This window comes from Lacerta agilis, chromosome 4 (assembly GCF_009819535.1).
Source record: "Lacerta agilis isolate rLacAgi1 chromosome 4, rLacAgi1.pri, whole genome shotgun sequence".
NCBI classification, from domain to species: Eukaryota; Metazoa; Chordata; class Lepidosauria; order Squamata; family Lacertidae; genus Lacerta; species Lacerta agilis.
In genome coordinates, this window is record NC_046315.1 from 59,629,220 (window position 1) to 59,648,353 (window position 19,134).

Below are 19,134 nucleotides of genomic sequence, written 5' to 3' on the forward strand. Positions count from 1 at the left end.
GTCATTTAAATACCGGTAAGCAGATGATCACCGATTTCATTTAAATTGTTACACAGTATCAATGGAATTTACCTATGTAAAAATTAAGGTAAATGTTGATATCAAGTGTTGGAAGTATAAAAGCAAATCAAAGGAAGCAGGGATCATAGATGTTTCATGCTAGTGTAAAAAGATTCAGTGCTTTTTGTTGACTGTTGAACAAATTGTGATGTCTTCAGACAAAAAATGTTTTGATACCTAGAATGGTTCTATTGAATGATGTTTGGAGGTTTGCGGGGGGGGGGAGAGTTAAGCTGTGTATTAATATGCTTTCAGCAACTAAAATGTTAATAATGAATAGTGCAAGGCAAGAAAACTTCCTTTTATAGGAGAACAGTTACCATAAAGTTTGGTTTTGTTGTGGTGATGCATAGCATCATAGCAATGTTTTATTTGTGTATGAATAATTTATGTGCACTTTATTCATATATCAAGGAGTAGGATCTGTTTTCAAGATATTAGGAATCTAGATCCCCTCATTCCCCTATGCTGGTTTGTAAACAAGCCTTAATCTTATTATAAATTATTTTTTCCTCTCTGCTTTTGGTGTGTTTGTGATTAAAGTGATTAAAGACATTAATAAACAGAATCAGAAAATTGCTAGTGGATAGAAGGCTAAGATAAAAGGTTTAGATCTGATTGGTACAAGTTGTTTTTCATGGGGATTGTGCATGGGCATATCTATTATATATGTGCAATTTTATTTTATTATTCTTTCCTTTTCTATTGTTCTATTGTTCTAAATAAAATAATTTCATTTGTGTGACCAGGCGGTGACCACCCCAGCCCTCAAGGACCACCAGTAAGTAATAATGACACATGACCACATGTTATGGATTAGAATTTGGCCACAACTTTATTAAACTTTCAAATGTAGAAGACCTTGGCTTAGCCATTGGGTGTGTATCCATCCCAGCCCCCCCCCCCAGCTGGGGGAACTGGGGCTGCTCAGGGTAAATGGGATATGGGGGCGCTCTGCAAGACGTATGTGTACACAGGCAGCCCACCCCATATCCCCGCATGCAGGGTAGTTCACTGACGACCTTTCAGTGTATGGCCAGTGACACCCATATTGTTGTTGTTGTTGTTGTTGTTGTTCAGTCGTTCAGTCGTGTCCGACTCTTCGTGACCCCATGGACCAGAGTACGCCAGGCACGCCTATCCTTCACTGCCTCTCGCAGTTTGGCCAAACTCATGTTAGTAGCTTCAAGAACACTGTCCAACCATCTCATCCTCTGTCGTCCCCTTCTCCTTGTGCCCTCCATCTTTCCCAACATCAGGGTCTTTTCTAGGGATTCTTCTCTTCTCATGAGGTGGCCAAAGTACTGGAGCCTCAACTTCAGGATCTGTCCTTCTAGTGAGTACTCAGGGCTGATTTCTTTGAGAATGGATAGGTTTGATCTTCTTGCAGTCCATGGGATTCTCAAGAGTCTCCTCCAGCACCATAATTCAAAAGCATCAATTCTACGGCGATCAGCCTTCTTTATGGTCCAGCTCTCACTTCCGTACATTACTACTGGGAAAACCATAGCTTTAACTATACGGACTTTTGTCGGCAAGGTGATGTCTTTGCTTTTTAAGATGCTGTCTAGGTTTGTCATTGCTTTTCTCCCAAGAAGCAGGCGTCTTCTGATTTCGTGACTGCTGTCACCATCTGCAGTGATCATGGAACCCAAGACACCCATATTACAACCCCTTTAAGAGGGGACCCTGGAATCGCCGCTACGGGGGGGGGGGGTGAGTCACCACTTCACACACACACCCCATTTTAGGGAAGAAAAGACTAAAGGATTCCACCCAAGGCCTTAAACCGCCAGAGTTGTGATGAATTGCTATGGGGAAGACAAAACCTGCCAATGCAGGAAAATTTCTTCCCGGCTCTTCAACAGCAACCAGTCAAAAGACCATAGCAGTGCCCGCTAAACAGGAAGAAAAAGGTTAACCTGTAAACAAGAAACATTAAATAAAGGGAGGGTTGGGTGGGTGAAGCTCCTGAGCCAATGGCTGGCTCCACCCCCTGTTTATAAATGGGGTTGGCCCCACTCCCAGTAGTGTAACTTGACTGCTGAGACTAGGCGTGAGCCTCCAATGAATAACACTGAGAAGCAGGCCAGCCCATACAAACTGGTAAGTTCCCCGGGGTCCGAAGCATGACGCATGATCCTGCAAAGTGCACCCACAGTGTAAAGTGTGAGTGCTCATTCTTTAAAAAAATCACTTGAAACTGGAGTTCTACACCCTCCCTCCTCCCTCCACCCACCTTCACAATCCAATAGTATTTGGATTTGATTTATGTAAAAAGAAGCCTCTGCTCCCCGCCAAAAAAAACCCTCTAACCAAGTTGAATTAGGAGAAGTTATCTGAGATAATTGGTTCCAGCTCTAGTCTACAGCAAGCATACGCTACAGATATTAATTCTTTTTTCCCATTTTAGCCATATGTTTTGTTGTTCTGACTAAAGCCATTGAATTAAAATATACCCTGGAGGCTAATTTTTTTCCCTTTGTAGGCAACTGCAGAAATCACCACATTTATGCATGTTCTTCAGTACAATACATTTCTCAGCCTATCTTCTCTAGAGAGATGTAAGACTGAAGAGGCATGCAAATACAATTGCCTCTCTGCAATGAGTGCAACATATGTGTGCCTTTTCTCGGAGACACTGATCACAAGAGGAAAGCTTAAAGAGGCAGGCCCTTAACCAAACTTAGGTAAACTATAAAACAGGACATTATTCTTGCCTATGGAATACCTAACCTTCTGCAACAAAAATAATGCAGCACAGAAGTCTTAATGGCAGTGAAGCAGCTGTAGTTCCATCGTTATTTTCCATTTCCATTCATGAAAATGAATGGTAAATGCAGTGGCGTCGCTAGCCTCTGCGCTGCTGGGGGCGGCGGCAGCGCAGAGGCACCCCCCTGGGGGAGGGGCACGATGTGTGCGCCATGACGTCATCATGAGTATCTATTAAACTTATTTGTTGCAGGTCCAGCACCCGTTATTCACTTTCAATCCGATGTTTTTCTTCTCTGTCCACAGGTAAGCAGGAAGCCATTCAACATACCCAGTAGGAAAGACGTTCTCCACTCCACTGTCCACAAGCAAGTTAGCCATGACCAAATGGAATCTTACTTCTGGGCTTCTGTGATGTTTCTGTCTTTGGCCTGCAATGGTTTTTGATCCTTTCCAAAATATATAACAGATAGTAATGTAACAGATATCATGCAGTGATGAAAAAAATCCTTGTTGTTCTGAGCATGTGTATTTGGATTTGATGATGTTATAGAATCATTCACCTATTGTCATGTATTGATTGGAGCCTTCCATGCACACATAAGTTGGGGGCATTTTCTCCCCCCCCTTTTTATTTTTTTAATTTATTTTTAATGCATCATCAACAAACAAACAAACAAACAGAAAAAAGAAAGAACATAAATACATAGCTACATACAAGAATAGCAAAAAACATAAGTTGGGGGCATTTTCAATGCACAGTGTTGTGACAGAGATGCTGTGGAAATATCTCTTGGTGCTGCTGCCCCCGGGACAATGTTGTGCTATTCATTCTGCAAGTAGCTGAGCAGAGGGTTGCAAATATTTTACACCAGCATTAATCCTGTCATAGCAGCAACCATGCATGCATGGACTATAAGATTCCATGTTAAATTTGAGGCTTTCCCTACTTTACTATTTTCTACTGTTGATTTTTCCCTACAGTGAACAGTGTTACCCCTCTCATAAAACTGAATTATCTGAAAATTTCTTGGCATAAGACAAATATTAGGATGCAAGAAAAAGATACTAACAATGAAATAATTCAAATGTCACCCCTCCTCCCAGATTATTCAGGGGAACAGAAATGTCACCAAAGGATATTCTTATTATGTGTATGAAGAATGCCTTTCTAAGGCATAAATCTCATATATTGACATCAACTGCAATTTTTCAAGTTTCTGTCTAATTTATCTTGTGCTAATTATACATCCCTCTGGTAGAGTAAATAACAACCATTAAATTGTTCTACAATATAGTGACATTGCTATGTCCTCAGTGTAAATCCGTAATACCTTCAAGCATGTAGATTTGATGGATCTTGCTGAGAAGTTAGTCCAATGCCCATACATATCTGTGGTAACAATGGTAACGTTTATCAAGAAAGCAGGTTCAAAATTAGAATTGCATGTCGAGACCCCGAAACCACCCCCTCGTTGATGAATAAGACACAAGGAGACAGTTATTATGTTAATTTTATTGGGCAGAAGTGATTATCTTCTATTGAGGCAGTGTAACATAAAATAAAATAAAATGAGGGAAGGGGGCGAAATAGTGTGTTTCTTTCCTCAAGATCACTTGCATTTCCAGACAGCTCCTTATAACACATGATCATTTAAACCATTTCAATTGCCAAGTGGTCTAAGCATGGATGCCAAAGGTACACATCTCTTGCTGTTCAACGCAAATGTGTGACATGGAGGTGGAGGCATTCTCTTCATGCTGGACCTAAATCATTTCAGTTTTTACACAGGACTTAATTTGTGTGATACTGCAAGTAAGTAAATGAAAACTCGCATTCGCTCTGCCCAGGTTAGTATCTTGGTAAAGGTAAAGGGACCCCTGACCATTAGGTCCAGTTGTGGACGACTCTGGGGTTGCAGTGTTCATCTCGCTTTACAGGCCGAGGGAGTCGGCGTACAGCTTCCAGGTCATGTGGCCAGCATGACTAAGTCGCTTCTGGTGAACTAGAGCAGCACACGGAAACGCCATTTACCTTCCCGCTGGAGCGGTACCTATTTATCTACTTGCAGTGAGTGTTTTCAAACTGCTAGGTTGGCAGGAGCAGGGACCGAGCAATGGGAGCTCACCCCATCATGGGGATTCGAACCGCCGACCTTCTGATCGGCAAGCCCTAAGCTCTGTGGTTTAACCCACAGCGCCACCCACATCCCTTCCATTAGTATCTTACAAAGACACAATTTTTACATGGGACAGCAAGTGCCCACCATGTAAAAATGAAGGGAAAATAATAAGTTTTCTATTACATCAGAACTATAGTCCAGCAACATCTGGAGGACCAGAGGTTCCCAACACCTGGTACAGACATTGAACCAGAATTTTATCCTGCCCCCCCCAGCTGCTGTTTGCTTCTGCTGTTAGACAGATTTGTACAACAACCTGAATGCCTTATGTAGCATTAAACTAAAGACAACAGGACTGCTTGATGCTGAATATTCCATGTGTGCTGCTTACTCTTGGAATACAACACTGAGATTGAAGACAGCACAGCAGGACTGACAGAAGATTAAAGGAAGTGCAAAGATGTTAAACCAGTTGAATATTCAGTCTGTTTAAACTATGCTTTTGTATCAATTTTGCAGAGGCCATATAGGCATTTCTGTTTCTCCTCCCTTCTCTCAAATGAATCAAGAAATCATTCATATGCCCTTTTATTCATAGGTCTCAGTGAGTGAAATGTAGCACAAAGCACAGCCTTAAGTCTTTGCACTCTGTGTTTGCTATTGATCATTAAGAGAGAGAGAGAGAGAGATCTTACATACCCACCGCAGTGTGATTAGTTTGTACTTCTCTGACTTTATTGATCATGTGTCAGTAGAAATTTTAGTAACAAAGTATGTTCTGACAACACACTTTAAATGAAATAGTTGACGGAAAATCTCTTTTAAAACTCAAATGTCAAAATACAATTCAAGCATCCAGAAGACATATGCGTTAAAGCAAAAAAGGGGGAAAGATAAGCATCTAAATAAGATGGAAAGGCTGCTGGAAACTAAGAGGAAAGTTTCAAAAGGAAAATTTAATCCCCCCCCCAAAGTAAAGTGCTGTTCTTTACATTCTTTTCCTCTCTCTCTCTCTCCCCACTCCAGAAGCTAGCTATAGTGAAAACTGTTCACCTTTCCTGTGCTACAAGGTCAGATCTGCTCATTACTTTATGCCTGAGCAGTGAGTGTATGGAACTATTGTAAAGAGAAGGTGAGCTGAGAATATGAAAAGGAAAGAGGAATTTGAACAAAATGATAGGGCGGGTGTCTTAATGTTAAATCCAATGTAAATTAAACAGCTACAGGGCAGAGCCAAAAAAATCCTCAGAAAATAACTTTCTAGCCTTGTTTTTCAAGATCCCCCTGAACTGCTGGGCAGTAGAAGTTCTACCCTAGAGATTATTTGGTGAAATGTCCTCCCAAATCCATGAATTTTGGGTGCATCTGTGATATTGTTTGATAGTATTCTAATATTGTTGAATAGGTCATCTGCTTCTGCTTGTCGCTCTCCTCTCTTAGCCACCAATATTAACTAACAATAGGGATTAATTAAATATGGTGTGGCCCAACATTTATTCTCTTCCAACCCAGCCAGAAAATTCCACACAAACACAAATATTGATAAATTGCCCCTCTTAATTTTTGCTCCCCAAATAGCATGGACAGGTTTGGACAGCTACATTCACTCAGCCCTATGGGGCAAACACTTGGGTAAAATAATAGCTATTTTGATATGAACATGTTATCAAGGCATGCACAGCAAGGTGAGGAAAGTATTTGTGCAGGTGATCTAAAATGGTTGGGGGAAGTGGCAACAGAAGGACAGTAAAATATAAAACCAAGTTTCTTAGGGCACATGCAGCCTGAAATATGTTGTAGCTGTTGTGGTGCCAGAAGCATCTACAATCTAGTTTAATGCCTAAGGGCACAATCAAAACCCCTGACCCATCACACTGAGGGGTTTGGGGGGGAGGTCTCCCTCTGCCCAGTCCAGAACAGCTCTGCTGCTCTCTGCTTTTGGACACTTCTGGTGGTTAAAGGTAAAGGGACCCCTGACTGTTAGGTCCATTCACGGACGACTCTGGGGTTGCAGCGCTGAGGGAGCCAGTGTACAGCTTCCGGGTCATGTGGCCAGCATGACCTCTGGTGGCAGCTCATCCTGAAACAAGATGTTTGGGGGCAGGGAGGGGCTAAGCCATTGTGGGATCTGCTGGATTCCAGACCAGACCCACTGATGTCACCTGATGGCATTGGGTCCGGTTTGGTTCGTATCACTAGGCAAGTCCAGGTTATTGTCTGCCACACCCCAATATGGGTGAATATTGCTCCTTGCTATGGTACAAGTACAAGAAGAAAGCACAGCATCACACCATCCATTGGTTCTAGTTTACACATGGGAGTAATATATGACTGGATGTTTTGGAAGCATCTTCCATGCTTCAATCTTTGAACCACACCAGTGTGTGATTGGGTATGATATTTGTATGCGGGTAGGATGATAATAACATATATTCTGAAGGGTCTCTCACTGAAATGCTTCCCTTTCATAGATTACTTGCCAATGGCTTCTTCTTATAAACTGTCTCGGTCTGGTTACCATCCTTTATATGTACGTAACTGGCCTAAGGCTGTGATCTTTTGTATATGCACCTTCTTGGAAGTAAGCCCCAGTTAACTCAAAGGGAATAACTTTTGATTGCACACTTATAGGATGGTGCAATAAGATTACAACCCAGTGCACATACAGTGGTACCTCGAGTTAAGAACTTAATTCATTCTGGAGGTCCGTTCTTAACCTGAAACTGTTCTTAACCTGAAGCACCACTTTAGCTAATGGGGGCTCCCGCTGCTGCCATCGCCCGATTTCTGTTCTCATCTTGAAGCAAAGTTCTTAACCCGAGGTACTATTTCTGGGTTAGCGGAGTCTGAAACCTGAAGCGCCTGTAACCCGAGGTACCACTGTACATCCCTTTGACTACAATGACACTTATATCTAAAAAAACCTCTTAGTGTAAGGCTGTTAAACACTTTTGCTTCTAAAGTACTGTTCTTTTTCTTCTCTTGTTCTTGTTCTTCAAACCGGAAAAGGGATAATTCAGACATGTTTCTGTAGCCCTGAGTGCAAACACCATTTCAAATGCTTGATTCCCACACTACTGTGGGTTATGATTTTTATTTTATTCGTAACAGCCTGAAAAAAAAACATGCTTTGAAAATGTGGAAATGTAAAGCAGAGGCTTTGAAAAGGCCCAACCAGATATAACAAAAGAGAGAGAGAAAGAAATACAATGGAATATAATACTTTACACAGCCATCTCTTTCTAAGCAGCTCAGTCAAGTTTAACATACATACATATCTTAATTTATATTTATTGTTCAGAAAGTATGATAATTTGATTGCACATAGGAAGTTTAAAAGTGCAAACCACCATATTCAATTGATCTGGGAAGACAAACTTATTAGAAACCATAAGTTCTTAATAAAAAGAGAACAATTCATTCTCTTTCTTTTGTTAACCCATCCATGATAAAAGAATGGAATACTTCTACTTCCACATAGGGATTTTGAATAGAGCAATCCTTTGATAAACAACTTAGCCCTCTGCATTTACCAACTCAGACTCCTTCCAAGATATCTTCCAAGACGGTAACACACTATTCATCCGAAAGCTGTTTTCTTCTATGAAGTGAATTAATAGAGATAAAAACTCTGAAATGACTTTAAAAAAGAGAGAACGCTTCAGGAGCTGCAGTGAGCCAATTATGTATTCAGAACATATAAAACACAATTCTCACAATTCCCAGTAGTCATATCTACATATTAATAATATTTTTGATCTTAATAAAAACAACATAAATTTAAGAAGGAACTATAATGTGTGTGTGGGGGGGGGGAGATGGTCTTTTCACATCACAATGAACACATTGTCTGGGATGTCTTTCCATAAGACATTCTACAATTCAGTTTCATTTGTATCCCCCACTGACCTCAGAAATTTAAATTACAATTCCCTACGCTTACCTGACAATCCTAGGCCATATCTATGTAGCAGAAGCAAATTACTACCCACCTGGGAGATAACATTAAAAGAAAAGAAAAAAACTTACCCCATGAAAAACCTCCCTGCCAGTGGCGGAGTAAGGCTCTGCGGTACCCGGGGCGGCAAAGGAAACGCCCCGGGGACGGGGCGTCGTGACTTCACATTGTGACGTCATGACGCCCCGCCCACAGGGCATTTCCGGGAGTGCCGCCGCCGCTTCTGCAGCCCTCTTTTAAGCCAAAGAGCCTGCTTTTAAGCTCTGCGGCTCAAAAGGAGGCTGTGGAAGCGGCGGTCCGACGACAGAGTGCGCCTGCGCGAAATGTCGCGCAGGCGCACTCCGTCATTGGACCATGCCCAGGGTGACTGAGCGAGCGGCAGTGCTTGGGAATGGTGGGAGGGGCTGCCGCTTGTCACCCCCACGCGCCACCGCTCGCTCCGTCGCCGTGGGAGCGACAGCGCACGGCCGAGGGAGCACCCCGTCCGTGCAGCGCTGCTGCTCCCAGGGTGACCGGCGTTGCGTGGGGAGTGGCGGGAGGGGCCACTGCTTGTCACCCCCACCCGCCACTTGTCACACCTGTCGCCCGGGGGCGTACTGCCCCCACTGCACCCCCCTAGCGACGCCCCTGCTCCCTGCCACTGGAAAACTAGCAGGTGATTCAGTTTGGTTCTAGCCTAGCTCTTTTCCTGCTATTTTAGTTTTCTGATTTAGCGTGTCCTCCATAAAAGAGGGCATGTGTTGCGGTGCGACCTGGCCACCTGACCCAGTGTTGTGGGGGGTAATCTGGAATCAGCCACAACCCCTGATAGGTCGGTCCCGTGTTGCTGGGGTACAATCTGACCAATGGGGTGTCACGAAAGAGCAGCAATGCGGGACCTATTTAAGCCCATGCAAGGCTACTGAGCTTCCTCTTTGGGGCTTTCGCATCAGAACACTCGCCCACCTCTCCCTATATTTAGGGCTTGCGCTTGACCTTGCTATGCCGTCATGTGTCCTCTGCTCTTGAGGCAGGGGCACGGCAGGAATATTCCCCACTTGGCTGATTAGCTGGTGCCATTTGGGTTTCACCTGCTGCATAGCAAATAGTCACAACTTGTAAGTTGCGGATAGGCTCTGGTTCAGGTGATAGACGTGGCCACGCCTATGCAAATGAAGGATATTCCGGTAGAGGAATCCAGGGACTCACTGGTTTGGCATTCCCTGAAAGGGGTCCGGCCCACGCCCAAGTCCAGGGGACATCAGGTTGGCTGATTGGTGCTCCCCCCATCAGCTGTCCCTGGTGTTCATCCTTGGCTGTCCTATGAATGTGGCTCTGGGACAGCGCTGCCTGAAAGGGTGCAGGGAGATTGTCGAACCAGAACCTATGCAACCACTCACTTGATTGTAATCAATAAAGTTGTGGTTTCAATTTCTGCCAAAAACCAAACCAAATATCTGACTCTTGTGTGAATTTATTTGGGGAAAGGTAAAAGGTCTAAACACACAACAGGGCAGAAGGGGGCAGTAAAAACAACAACAAACCCTCCCAACTTAATACCTTTACTACTTCAATCTCCAACCACTATCATTCACATTCTTTGCTGGGTGCTTTTGTCTGTGCACAAGAGCTTTTTGCATGAAGGTGCTGCCCTTATTCTCTTCTATGAGTTGGGTAGGACCTCACTCAAACATGAAGAAAATGATGCACATAGAAGCAACTAGATTTTTTCAGAGCCTCCTCCTGCCCGTTCAGAGCACTGCTTCATTCCTATGATTATTTGCCTCACAGTTTTTATGAAATAAGTTGGAAGACTTTATTTGGTTAGTTCACACACTGGTGGATCTGGGTACTTCTTAGATGTGCTGCGGAGTGCACATTGCAAATTTGACATGATGTATGCTGCAGCTGCACATATAAATGATAAACCTGACTTCCAATATCCTTCCTTCTCAAAAGTGGAGGGAGGAGAAAAATTAGGTGAATTGTGCATATGTGCACATTCATAGACCCATGTCATGTGGCTGTATTGTATATGAAGGATACATGATTAGGTGAATTCCAATTTTAATGCTAAGCTATTTCTTAGACCAATAGGAATGTTATATTTATTTTACCACCTCCCTTCTTTCCTTGTTATATTATGCGTAAAAGCCCACAGAGTGCAATTAAAATGTTTTATTTAAATATGGAGTTTTTGAAAAGGTGCTGCCCTGAAGCCTAATATATAGTAATCTGATGTCTCTATTATGGCACAAAATGCAAAAATGGGGGGGGGAAGGCGGGGTTGTAATGGAAATACAATTTTTATTTTTAGTCATTAGTCTCTGCAGACTTCCACCTCTTCTATACATGAATTCAGGCAATATTGGCTTTATATTTTGAATTAAACTGCAGCATAAGATATTTGGAAACAGTAGTGTATAGTATGAGGCTCACAAACCTTTAGTGTTCCTAACCATGTTGAGAACTATTCCTACCATTAGGCAGACTGAGGCAGCTGCTTCAGGCAGCAAGGGTGGACAGTGGAAACAGCTGAGTGTACAACATGGCCTACCCTGCTCTCCTTAAGCTAGCCTGCTGCCCTCCTTGACTTGCAGCTGCTGGGTGACCTTGGGCTAGTCACACTTCTTTGAAGTCTCTCATCCCCACTCACCTAACAGAGTGTTTGAGACTCCTTTGAGAAGTGATAAAGCGGGATATCAAATACAAACTCTTCTTCTTCTTCTTCTTCTTCTTCTTCTTCTTCTTCTTCTTCTTCTTCTTCTTCTTCTTCTTCTTCTCCTCCTCCTCCTCCTCCTCCTCCTCCTCCTCCTCCTCCTCCTCCTCAGCTGGAGGATGCACTGCTTGTTATGTCCAAGTAAGATTTAACAACCAGTCTGGTTTGCTTTTCTACACGGAATGTGGCCAGGCATTTTGTCCTTCACCTCAGGCAGCAAAGTGTCTTGGAATGCCCTTGAACATGATTGCTTGAGGAATTCAGGCTGAAATCCTGTCTAAGTGTTAAGTCTGCATTGATGCAGCCGAATAGGATCAAGTTATACATGCCCATCACTTTCCTGAAGTAAGGATACTTGCTAGACAGAACAGTTCCTACACCATGAAAGGTAAATATGACTGTTTGAAACATTCAGGGAGAGTCCAGTGCATGCAGACATGCCCATCCACTTGACAAAAAATGCACACAGAGCTGCAATACATCCAATTTAGTAGGACCAACTGAAAGGGAGATTTTAATTTCTTAAAACTCTTCCTCAGCTTGGATATTGAAATTTAAAAATGTGGGAGAGAAGCAGAAAGGAAATTACTGCTGATAAAAGGGCATGGAATGTAACTTTAGTCCAACATTACAAACCTGACACAATGGATCTTGGTGGAAGCTCTTTTCACCATGCCTGCACTTTCACCAGAAACATTCCCCTTTCTTCTCTTCCCTCCTCCATTTTTCTGTTCAACATCTAACCTGAGAAGAAGTTATACAAAACTCAAAAGCTACTTCGTTAGATTGTGAATGCCCTAATAAATTGGATATTTTGCTACAGGCAATCAAAAATTTGTAAAGCCCATCTCTTCCTTTTAGCATTTGAGGAAACCAATAATTTGGATAAATTGCCAGTATTTTTCATAAGCATCCCAGAGCTATATCAGAATGCTGGTGTTGCTTTAAAACACATTGAGTAAGTGAGCCATGATTGAGGAATGGTTTACTGTTTAGCCACTATTCCCCTTCTGTGTGTTGCATGTGGAGTAAAAAAAGTAAGGTACCCACCACCTGCACATGTGGAGTACTCCAGCTTCACACTGCTGGACAGAGGCTGGAGTGATGCAGAGAGGTAAAGAAAAACTTGTGGACTCAACTGCCCCTGTGCACCCCTACCTGATAAATCTGCACTTGCATTTGTGTGCCCAGGTCCCAGCATAACAATCATGTATTGTGATTGCTGCAGTGAACAGCCTTTCATTTCACAGCCCTAAAATGTCACTGGGACTCTTGAAAGCTAGAAACCAAGAGAGAAAACATACTCTGACTCTTGGATGCTTTGCTGGGTCAGAGAGCTCTGTGCCCTGGGCGGCAGCTGCTACGCTCTCTGACCCAGTAAAGTATCTTAGAGCTGCTGCTGCTGCAGCAGCAGCAGCAGCAACAGCAACAGCAGTACCAGCAGCAGTATTTGTAGTGCCACCTTCTTTTGGCAACAGAAGTGGCTGGATGTGAAATAGGATGACTGTGCTGTGCTGCTTTGGCACCATTAACTACCAGCAATTGGAAGGCTATTGCTTAGCAGTACTGCTAGCGTTGTAAACTCAGAGCAGCAGTTTGGGTTCACCTGGAGTTAGAAAGACCACCACAACTGCACGATCCCCCTTATCCTACAGTGTTGGCTAAAATGGGACAACCAAAGAGGCACAAGCCTTCTTCGTCATGTACAACAGGTGTGCAAAGCCAATAAAAGGTGGCATTGCTCTCAGTGCTGGCTGCACTGGTGGATCCCTACCTAGGCCACGGTAGTTCCCCTTTTGTTCTAACCTCTGCTGGCAGCTCTGGTTCTCTATCCTCAAGTGCATCTTTGCATTCCTCCACTACAAATTTCAGAATGAAGGCCTGGTGAAGTTTGGGCTGAATGTAGCTACTCCACTCTGCAAGGCTCTCTGAGTTGGTCTGCCCTTGGAGACTAATGGAATTGGATGGATTCCTGAATGCTTTGGGGGATTTTCTGGTTGACATGGCTGGTGCTCCTATTGAGATCCTTGTCTCACTGTGGAATGGCAAGATGCATAGAGTGATTGGCAGGATTGTTCCTGAGTGCACTCACCATTGCCGTGGAGCATTTACATCACTTTGGTATTCCAGTGACCTTCATGTGATAAAGCAGGAGGGTCAGTAGCTAGAGTTCAGGTGGTGTAAAACTCAGTCCAGCCTCACCAAACCTGGGTGAGGCTGCACCACCATGCCTACCACAGAGTGGTATTGACAATGAAGAAAGCTTATGTTCCCTCAAGTAGTCATCTGGCAGAGCTCTGCTGAGTGTAGAGGCTATCTTTACACACAGCATCTTGACTGTGGCCTAGAAAAATAGCTGATCTTTTAGGAAAGGAAAGGAGAGGAGAGGAGAGGAAAGGAGAGGAAAGGAAAGGAAGGAAAGGAAAGGAAAGGAAAGGAAAGGAAAGGAAAAGAAAGGAAAAGAAAGGAAAAGAAAGGAAAGGAAAGCTGGTGGCAGTGAGCAGAAAAGCAGACAGAGATATAGAAGATTCTGCAGGCTGGAAGCAATTCTAGTGAGGGCTGTTGAAGCACCAGAAGACTCCAAGAGCTGGAATGAATGATCACTATTAGCACATTGAACACAAAGGTACTTCTGGGATTGTTAGATAAACTATATTAGGAAATCCCTGCAATAGAAAGGTCCAATATACTGCCAAACCTGTGTGAGCCTACTGCTAAATTGGCAGCCACAGAAGCCTAGTTAAAGATATGAATTATTACACTTTGAAACTACATATTATATTCTTTCCCCAAGGTTCCTTTAAATATCCCTGTTTATCTATGTGATTAAATGGCCTGTTGTTTGTTGCCTACACGTCAGTATGATAGGCTGGAACTCACCAGGGCTTAGACAGAAGTTCCTAATACAGACATGCTTTCGGCACTTTCCTTTTAATTTTGGTTGCACAAGTGCACTGTTGATTTACATTGCAATTACAACTGCAAAGACAACACGATTTAAAAGAAGGGACAGGTCTTGGTGTATGTTTTATTTCTAAACTGAGTCACATCCTTTGACCTGCAACCCCTCTAGCTGTATTTGCAGATGTGTGCATGTGGGTGGTGCTTACTCAGCGGTAAGAAGATCCCATACTCAAGCTTTTGTTTTGAGATTTTTCAGCATTTCCCCTTCTCTAACTGATTCATGAAGGAGGGCGTGAAAAAGGAGCCACTGCCCATGTGAAAACAAAAGAAAAAGAATAGCCTGCTTTTGCAAGAAGCAAACCATTTTGCAAAATGGAAGAGTGGGGTTCCGAACAGCAGTACACGACATTACATTTGTGAGGGGGAACAGCCCACATGTTCCAGGAATGAGACTGAATACCCCAGAAAAAAGCATTGCTGCTGCAAAAAATAGTAATTCCTTGAACATTTTTATGAAGCCTGCCTCCCCAAAGTAGCATTTCAGGTTGGGTGGAGATTCTTCTTTTCCAGCTGTGAATTCTTGAGAGCTTTCATTTCATTTCCATCGAAAATAACTTTCATGGATATAGTTCTTTAGCTTTGCAAGTTTCTGATTTTATATTAGGCTGCACGGGGCTGGCAATTCCTTGCACGGAGACAGCCAAAGAGTGGAAATCAAACTCAAGTTACGTAAACCAAAGCTGGTTCTCCATACTATGACAGGCAGTATTATTATGGTGACTTGTTATAAATCAAAGTCCGCTTATTAGGGAATAAGTAAGTAAGTGCAATTCATGAAAATTTCATTCTATGTAAACAGCAGGGTGGGTGTGGTCAGACTGCTAGCAGGCAAAGCATCATTCTAGAGGGATTTGTATTCTTGAAGGTGACACTACAAAATCTTAGAAAGGCATCCTGAATAGTTGAATTTAGTGCACCATAGTTATCCTGATGGTAATAATTAGTCATTATACTTTTAAAAAAGGTAAATGACCCCTGACAGTTAAGTCCAGTTACAGACGACTCTGGGGTTGCAGCGGTCATCTCGCTTTATAGGCAGATGGGAACCGGTGTTTGTCTGCTCCGCAGACAGTTTTTCCAGGTCATGTGGCCAGCATGACTAAGCCGCTTCTGGCGCAATGGAACACTGAAACCAGAGCAGTGCACGGAAACGCCGTTTACCTTCCCGCCAGAGCGGAATCTATTTATCTACTTGCACTTTTGGGCATGCTTTCGAACTGCTAGGTTGGCAGGAGCTGGGACCGAGCAATGGGAGCTCACCCCGTCATGGGGATTCGAACTGTCGACCTTCTGATCAGCAAGCCAAAGAGGCTCAGTGGTTCCTTGAGCTTGTTTGGAGGTTCTAGCAGGGGAGCGCAGCTATCGTATACCCTTGACCGAAGAACGGTACACTCCTTCTATCTGGGATGGTCGTCCTCTTCCACCGAGCGCGCAGCTTCGGGAGGGACGCACATGGAGCAGTGAGGGAGGAAGGGAACACCCGCCTAGCCAGCCAGATCAGCCGAATCAACCCTGGCGATCAATGGGGTGACAGATGTTGCAGCCAGATCGCCCTCACATCCAAGTGGTTTAGACCACTTACTGTTAAATGTGTTTACTATTATGACACACACACAGAGGTATACATAAACATTTATGCATGTGTCCAGCCTTAAATTGTGCTGCTACTATAGTGGTTTGAGAAGTAGTTGGCCTGCTAGGACAATACTTGTTTTCTACAGCACAAAAGGCATCCCCCTTGCATCCCAGATGGAGTAGACAATCAGCTACATGGAAGTAGTCCCATACACCTAGCTCCAATATAAATGTGGGTAATGAAAGGAGAAGAAGAGGGGATTTGAATGGGGGGGGGGGTGGAGAATTGCTATACAGCTTCCATAAGATGGTGTTGTTGCACAAACAGAAGCTTCAACAGCTACAGTTGAAGGAGGTTCAGACTGTAAGGGAATTTGGCTAAATAGCTACACTGACTGATAGAAAAGACTTTCTACTCCGCCAGTGTACAAAGAGTAGAGAAATAATGAGGCAAAATTAAAACCGTAGCATATGGGTTCGAGGCTTTATCTTAGTTTAGCATTCTACCCTGATCTCAGTTTGCCTTGGCTTCACATTATTATTGTTTGTGGGTAAAACAATACCAACTCAGGGAAGAAGATTATTGCTGTACAACAAGGCTTTTAATCATCATGATTGCAGTGAATTGGAACTAAGTTGATTAAAGAGATATATGACATGAGAAATGTAGTAGGAACGTAATAAAGAGTGTGTGTGAGAGAGTGCAATGCACATCTCCTCCCACTGTCCTCGTTTCTATGATTTCTTCTAACTGCTGCGAGGCAATTACAAGGAGTTGTATTCCCCCCCCCCCCATAATAACAATTCCTATTACTGTTAAGCATTTAGAAAAGTCAAAATACTTTCAAACAGCAGAGCACTAAGATTACAAAAAATAATTAAAAAAATACAATTTGACCTTCAGCACTCTCAGGAGTAGAACTCTATAGAACCTATATGAAGGTTCTTAGAAGAAATTCCTGTTAAATCCGAGCAGGAAGACACACACATCATTTCAAAAAGCAATCTCATTAGGAAAGCATAGGGAGGACAGAAGTTTGCTCAAAGGATGAAGGAAAAACCTTGCATCTTCAGAGATTTGTCTGAGCAAGGCATGTTACCTGCTATCTGTTCTTGGAGAAACATTGCTTTCCTCAATGAGATGAATCCCTTAAGGGGAGCCAGAGATGCTTATATTTTTCTGGTCACAAAGTTGTCAAGGGGATTGACACAAAGAAAAGCTTTATTGGTTGTATAAACAATAATGAGTGCTCTCTAAAACATGGGGTGTGCAGCTCTACTTTATCCATTAAAAAAGAAGAGGAGGAATGGTACTAGCTGCAGAGAAGATTACATTGGTGGGAAAGACAGGATACTCTGTGTCTTGGGTCAACCCCTTAGGGTCATCTAGGGCTTCAATGCTGTGCCCCACCTTGCTCTGCCCAATTCTGCACTCTAGTTTCCCCCCTCAGAACCTAGATAACTACTTGATACCTAGTCCCTTATCCCTTGCGCAGCTTTTCTTGTTGAATATTCCCAGTGATAATTCTAATACAGGTTCTGCTCACTCCCTCTAATACTGAACTCAGTGACACTGATCAACAGGACAGAAGCCCAAAAGGGATTTGCTGAGAATTAAAATACTTGGATGAATCCCCAAGTAAGCATAGATTCAGAAAACCTGGAAAACCCATGGGGGGGGGGATTCCCACATAAAGCTTAGAACACAATTGCATGTCCCTGTGATGCATGCAAGCTTCCCCCGTTCTCTGTAGCAATCTGTTTGGACCAGGACTCACACAACTGACTTTCCAAAGGCCCATGACTGCATATGCTGGCAGTAGGCAGAAGTAGGGGCATATGGAAGAATGGGGAAAGACAGTACTAGGGCTCAGAACGAAAGATGGGGAATGGTAAGAGGTGAAAGAGAAATAGTGGAGAAAGCAGGGACAGAGGCAAGGAGGTGGGAGTGGCAGGAATAACAGAAAAAGAAGAGCCATGTAAAACAAGGGGCACAGCAGGAAGTGAGAAAGAGGGAGTCAGACAGAGTGATAGTGGATGGTAGGCAAGCAAGTGAGGAGTTGGTCACTAAACTCTTTAATTCAAGGATAACTTTTGGTCCCAACGGTCACATTCTCCCTTGGCCAATCTCCAGGGGCTGCATGTGTGTGGCCAAAAGTCCCAGACCCTATTCCCCAGTTGATCCATGGAGGTCAGCTGAGAAGAGGGAGTTATTTGCTCCTCTGTCCTCCCCAAATGATCAATGTGCAACTGGGAAGGGTGCAATCTGCATCTCCATCAGGGCACTGGGCTTCATCTATCCACAGCTGTGTCTATTTTCTTTTTATGTCACTGGTTGGGTTAGGGGTGGGATAGAACAAAATTGCTTGGGGGACTGGATCAGATGCTCAAATTGGGCTTTAGCCACCCCTGCTTTAGTTAATCAAACCTGCAACATTTTGTTTATTCTCTGCTTGTTCTCTGTTTGCTCCCGGTATATAGCTAACAGCACAATACAGTATTTGTCAGTTAGTTAGTAGTATACAGCTAGGAAACACTGAATGAGTCAGGATCCTGATCGATACACTTCTGATTGGCACCACTCAAGTAGCTGTGAGCTGTACTCTTTGGAATTCTTAGGATTCAGAATTAGCTTGCAGACTAAAAAAGGGTGTCCCTTGCTTTTATAATCCCTTTAATTTTTTTATGCATTGGAAAACATTTAGTCTAGCCAGCTTCTTGCCTCTCAGACAGAACTGCCATGAGATGTTGGATAACTGCTTTTATCTACATGCCAATATTCTAGGTTCTAAATAGAAAATCCTAGTTAAACTCTTGCTAATCAGTCTAGCAAGTCCACCACCTTCCATTATCTGTGTGCTTTGAGGTGCATACGTACATATGAAGTTTCCTACACCTCAGCAGACAGTATCTCTGTCATGCAGATCCTAACCGACCTACATAAATCTGGGCCAAAAATACAGTTTAATTACTTACTGACATTTCACCATTGACAAGCCATATGTGATGGAGATTAGCTAGCGTAATGTTTTGAAAAGGTTCTA

General features: G+C 43.2%; 1 protein-coding gene across 1 annotated transcript in view; it reads right to left on the reverse strand.

Annotated features, from left to right (window-relative positions):
- IL1RAPL1 (interleukin 1 receptor accessory protein like 1) overlaps positions 1 to 19,134 on the reverse strand; it is a 672,251-nt gene that overhangs the window by 201,171 nt on the left and 451,946 nt on the right.